Source organism: Rattus norvegicus, chromosome 19 (genome assembly GCF_036323735.1).
Source record: "Rattus norvegicus strain BN/NHsdMcwi chromosome 19, GRCr8, whole genome shotgun sequence".
NCBI classification, from domain to species: Eukaryota; Metazoa; Chordata; class Mammalia; order Rodentia; family Muridae; genus Rattus; species Rattus norvegicus.
This window is the reverse complement of record NC_086037.1, coordinates 34,281,137-34,287,136: the sequence shown is the minus strand read 5'-3', so window position 1 is coordinate 34,287,136 and position 6,000 is coordinate 34,281,137. Positions and strand designations below refer to the sequence as shown.

The 6,000-nt window shown below is 47.6% G+C and overlaps 1 long non-coding RNA gene across 1 annotated transcript; it reads left to right on the top strand.

Moving 5' to 3' along the window:
• Positions 1-3,604: 3,604 nt before the first annotated feature.
• On the top strand, positions 3,605-4,368 carry LOC134483620 (uncharacterized). The gene is made up of 2 exons (XR_010060432.1): positions 3,605-3,823; positions 4,193-4,368. It is a non-coding gene; the product is annotated as an uncharacterized LOC134483620 (long non-coding RNA).
• The last annotated feature ends 1,632 nt before the right edge of the window (positions 4,369-6,000 follow it).

The following is a 6,000-nucleotide window of genomic DNA, read 5'->3' as shown; positions in this document are numbered from 1 at the left end:
GAGATTTAGGTCTGAAGTATTAAAACCTACCATTGATCTGAAGCAATGAGACCAATTTTGAGAGTCCGTTAAAGCCCAGGGCAGCTCGACATCACAAGATCAATATCTCTTCCCTCTTCCTCCCTGCCCTCCCCCTTCTCTCTCATTCTGTAGCAAATACATGTGTTGCTATCTCTCCCACATCCATCCAGCCTAGCCTTTCATTGTACCTTACGTGGGAAGCAGCGCCTGCTGGGGCTGTGGTGCTTTCGGAAGGTAGTCTCATGGAGAAGGAATAATAAAAATGCGGTGCCCATTCCTTACGGTCCAGAGAATTTTTGAGAGAACCCTGAAGTGGCTGCGACAAGAAAGGAGCCAGGAAGTGGGGACAGAGTGATAGACACTCAGATTCAGGTGCAAACAGCCCCAGGGTTTATTCAGACAGTAACAATCATGTTCATGTATGTGCCCCAGGGACCTGAGGTGGCTCATGGAGAACATCACGACTGTAAAGAAATGTCAGCAAGGAATCCCACCCTTTCAGCTCTGGAGGCTGAGGAGGGTGGAGGCTGGGTGGATCTGGGTGGTCATGCAAAATAGCCTCTACTGGCCTGGGGAGTAGGGGGAGATAGAGAGATGTGGGCTAGGGCCTGGTAAGCACAGAGCAGGTGATCCCAGCAGGCCAGGCAGGCCAGGATAATGGTTCAATCCACAAGAGGCAAGGAGGGCTGGAGAGATGGCTCAGTGGTTAGGAGCATTGATTGCTCTCCCAGAGGTCCTGAGTTCAATTCCCAGCAGCCACGTGGTGGATTACAACCATCTGTAATGGGATCTGTTACACTCCTTTGTTGTGTGTCTGAAGACAGTTATGGTGTACTAATAAAAATAAATAAATCTTAAAAAAAATTTTTAAAAAGTGGTAAGGATGCAACTGAACGGCAGACCTTCACAAGGAAAACAGCAGGGTTTGCTAAGGAACGTAGCTGGTGATGGGATGGGAGGATCATGATGATTGACAGTGTTCCCTCACCCCCACACCCCTAGCTCTGGATGTGGCTTACTCTGTGTGTGTGTGTGTGTGTGTCTTAAAGTCTATTAACCTCTCTGAGCTCCTGTTCCTTCACTTATAATATGAAATTAACAGAGGGTTTATTGTCATTTGTTTTGTCTTGTCTTGTTTTATCTTATAGGACGTTGGGGGGATATTGAAAGGGTGTCCCAGCGCTCCTTTGATAAGTGCTGATAGACTTCAGTCGTATGGACCAATGTGTTTTCAGTAGCTTCATCACTGTCCTTCTTTGAGACCCATTGCTTGGGGCGCAGGCTGTTTCCAAGAGTCAAGTAGGGTTACTATTCCCATACAGGAAGACACAGGCTTGTACATGGGTGCAACCTCTCAGACTCCCCAAGGAAGTATCAACTCTAAGCGGAAAGTGTCCACGCTGGGACTTCAACAAGGGTGATATTTAGACAGTAAGAGCTGAAGGGACCCTGTGAAAGGGAGATGCACAGAGAACTCGGATGGGAGAAGGGCCCATCTGGGTGTGACTTGTAGAATATGAGGGAGAGATTTGCTTGATAAACCTTTCCAGTGTTTTTTTTTTTTTTTTTTTCCTGACCTCAGCAGCCATCTTCCTGGGATGAGAACTAGGGAGGTGAGAAATGGACCATCTAGAGTCAGTCAAGGCTGAGCCTGTGCAGCTGTACCTTGGGACTTAATCCCAAAGCAGACCACCAGAGCAGCCCCTGGCTGCAGAGCCTCCATAGCCATTAACTCCGATCTTTCTGTTCCCAGCCCCTCGATCCTATACTGCATTTACCTTGCAATAAATCCCCCTTCCTTCTGACACCACCTATTGCTGGGCAGATCGCTGGGCTGGTCCTCATGACCCAGGTTGGGGACACTATGGTTGGTTCAGGGATGACCATACTGCCTACAGTGACCCAATCAGAAAACCTCTCAAAATTGAACAGGTATCCAAGCTAAGACCCCACTCCACACCACTCACCTGGCTACAAATAAAGGGAGAGATGGGAACAATGTCAGGGAGGATATGGAGAGACCTTTGTGTACTACGGATAAGAAGATGGTGTGGCCTCTGTGGAAAAGAGGCAGGCAGCACCTTGAAAGGAAAACTGTAGGGTTATTATGTATGTATCCAAAAGAAATGAAATCTGTGTCCTCGATACGTTTCACAGAGGCACTGTTAACAAAATCCAAGTGTGTCCGTCACGCTGGCCCGTAGGCAAGTCTGAATGGCATTTTCTTGATTGATCACTGATCTAGAAGTACCCAGACCACTGTAGGCAACACTACCCTCAGGCAGGTAGTCTTGGGCTGTATAATAAAGGCTGAGTGAAGTATGAGGACACGGCTGTACGCGGTGCCCCTCCATGGCTTCTGCTTTAGTTCCTGCCTCCAGGATCCTGACTTGAATTCCTGCTCTGACTTCCTTCCATGATCAGTTGTGATCTGGATATGTAAGCAAAATCACACCCCCTCCCCAGCAAGTCACTGCTAGCCGTGGTATTTATTATGGCGTACTAGGGCATCTTAAGAGCAGAGATGTTTGCTTCTTTGATGGGTGTGCTTGACAATGAAAAGGGTTGTTTTCCAGAGAGTTTCCACATGAGGTCATGGAGCAGAAAGCAAGGCCTGTGGGTTGAGCATGATCTCAGGGTTGCTAGGTGCGAATGAGAAGACAAGAGTTGGCAATAATGATAGAAGAGAAAGGAATGGGAGGGAGAAAGAGAGAGGGAGGGAAGATGCTAAGGTCCAAATAACTGTTTAGAAATGTTAAATGGTGATACAGAGGAAGTGAGATCATCAGCACCACCACCACCACCACCACCACCACCACCATCATCACAACCACCACCACCACCACCATCATCATCATCATCATCACCACCACCACCACCACCACCACCACCACCACCATCATCACAACCACCACCACCACCATCATCATCATCATCATCATCACAACCACCACCACCATCACCATCACCATCACAAGCAGCAGTATCATCGTCTTTGGTGTCTTCATTGTCATTGTCACCATCACCATCCAAGGTGGGATGAGAGAATCTCCTGAGTTAAAGCATCTATAAGCTACCTCCTGGGAGTTGGTCACTTGCTTTTGCAAATAACGTGTTGTTGGCCATGGCCACATCTGCTCATTGACACACTGCAGCTGCTTTCTTAAGTTTCCATGTGAGGTCACGGGGTGTGGCAGTCCCTCTGTGACTGAAAGGCAGTATGGCTCTCTGGGGTAGGGGATGAGCCGACTCTGGTGATGGTTCTCTGAGACAGAAACAGAACCGTGGCTGAGTTTCAGGAATGTACTTTATTTATTGGTTGGTTTTTAATTTATGCCTGTGGAAGTTTTACCTGAACATGTGTCTAGGTACCACATGCTTACAGTACCCATGGAGGCCAGAAGGAGGCACTGGATTTCCCTGGACCTGAACTTAGAGATGGCTGTGAGCTACCTCACAGGGGCCAGGAGTTGAACTCAGATCCTGTAGAACAGCAGCCAGTGTTCGTCACACCTGTACCACCTCCCCAGCCCCATTGTGACACAGCTTCTAGATTCCATAAACGTTTCATTCCTTGAAGGCGGGGTGGGGGATATATATCCATTGGGCCACGTGTTAGGAAAAAATCCTAGGCTAAGATGTTTCAATAGTTAAAGCCTTCTGATGGACTGAGATTCAGGAATTAAGAGCTGAGAGGCAGCCAACTTCCAAGTAGGCCCTGGGCAACCTGTGGGGAAGGCCTCAGATGTCTCCCATTGCTTTCTAGGAAAAAAGAAAAGAAAAGAAATCCTCCAGGTGGCTGGTGAGTGATGCAAAAGAAAGGATTCAAATACCAGGAGAGGGAGCGTGAGGGAGGCATTGCCGAGCCGAAAACCCAGAACCTTAAAGCTAATTTCTCATAATTGCAGTTAGTGTGATTATAATATAATACAAGTGTCAAAAAATAATTCTGGAAAGAGATTAGACACAATGTAAAAATATATTAATTATAATATTCTGATTTTAAAAACCAGATGGGGCTGGAAAAGGAATTGATGGTAATGCCGGTAATTATAGCTTCCATTTTTAGAAGTTACTGTGTATTATGCACAAAAATAATGCTATATAAATATTGTTTTTTATATGCCTCTGTGTACATCTCTGACACTAATTCCTTAAAGTGCGTTCTTAGGCGGTGAAGCTCGCTGTGAGCACCCTCGACTGTGGACCCAGTAGACTTTGAACCAGCACCAAGAGTATGAGTGTGCAGACTGCCACACTCTTGCCGGTCCTGCTTGTTACCGTTTTGCCAGTAATAATTTAAACAGTGCATTGGAAATACAGAAGCTCGACCATTTTTTAAATAAACCAGAGCAATCCGGAAATGGTTTATTGCAGCACAGCCATCTTTACAGACTGAAGCCTTCTGCTTCTTCTGTCGCGCGCACACAAGGACAGGCTTTTCACAGGCAGGTCTCCATGGGAGTTGGAGCGGGCAGGACTTCGTGGTATGTGAATAACAGTGGCAGCTATGAAACGCTTTCTTTGGAGATAAAGAATTAAGGAGCATTAAATCACCCACTGCGTGTCCTCATGACGGATGTCCTGAGTCCACAAAACATTCATATTCACAAAGGGTGTCAGGGCCTCTAGAAGTTTCTCACAGTTCAGAACCCAGTGACAGTGCACACCGCCATCGGCCGCTCAGAGATTATTTGAGCCCAGAAGTCTGGGATGCAGCAAGATTCCTTTTCAAAAAGGGGGGGGGGGAATGCCATTGCCTTGCTCAGTCCTCTGCAGAGAATCTGCCTCCTGCAGGGGACTAGAACGACACAGGGACCCACAGCTGGACAATGTGCAGGGAAAAGGTGCTGGAATACTCCGCTCTAACTGGGATGCAGTCATCAAATCCCTCCCCTCAAGGCTCAGGGATCTATGAGAAGGAGGAAGAGGAGGAGGAGGAAGAAGAAGAGGAGGGGGAGGAGGGGAGGAAGAGGAGGAGGAGGAGGGGGAGGAGGGGGGGGGGAGGAGGAGAGGAGGAGAGGAGGAGGAGGGTTGAGGGGAAGAGGGGGAGGGGGAGAGAGGAGGAGGCAGAAAGACTGTAGGAGCCAGAGCAGAAATGAGTGCACTGAAACAGTGTTTTCCAGGGGAAACATACATATGAACTTGCAGAGGATGACAGCATTCACAAAACCTACCTGGGTTCAAGGCAGGCGAACTCCCGCATGAAGGAGGGGAAAGAAAGAGGTATAAAACCCCACCCCTAGCCAAGAAGTTCATTGAAATGCTAGCCAATGGGAGAAGGAAAATGACTTGTCTTCAGTGGAATGGCACTGGGCATACGGACCACAGAAGTAGCTGGCCAACACAACTGGACTCAATTTTTTTCTTAAGAGGGAGAAGAAAGGAAAACAGCAGGAGATGTGTGTGTGGGGGGGATCTAAAGGGAGTTAGGGGAGGGGAAAGAATATGATTAAAATCTATTTTATGAGGGGCTGGAGAGATGGCTCAGTGGTTAAGAGCACTGACTGCTCTTCCAGAGGACCTGAGTTCAAATCCCAGCAACCACATGGTGGCTCACAACCATCTGTAATGAGATCTGATGCCCTCTTCTGGTGTGTCTGAAGACACCGACAGTGTTCTCATATACATTACATAAACACACACACACACACACACACACACACACACACACACACACACTGAGAGAGACAGAGAGTGAAATTCTTAAAAATAAATAAAAATTATGTTGAAGGGGAGAGCATCTGGAAGGCAAGACATAAGCTTCCAAAGGAAGGAGGCGCCCAACATTCCTCCCTAGCTGTGACGCCTATAAACTACCTCAAGGACAAGCATGGTACAATAGCCTACAGGTGCAGGAGTGGCAAGCACACCTTGATGGAAACCAGTGGCTCTCTAATTGGACATAAGGCCCACTCGACAAGAGGGATACCATGCTGTTACTGGGAACCTAGCTAACTGTTCAGTGTTAGTGAAGTC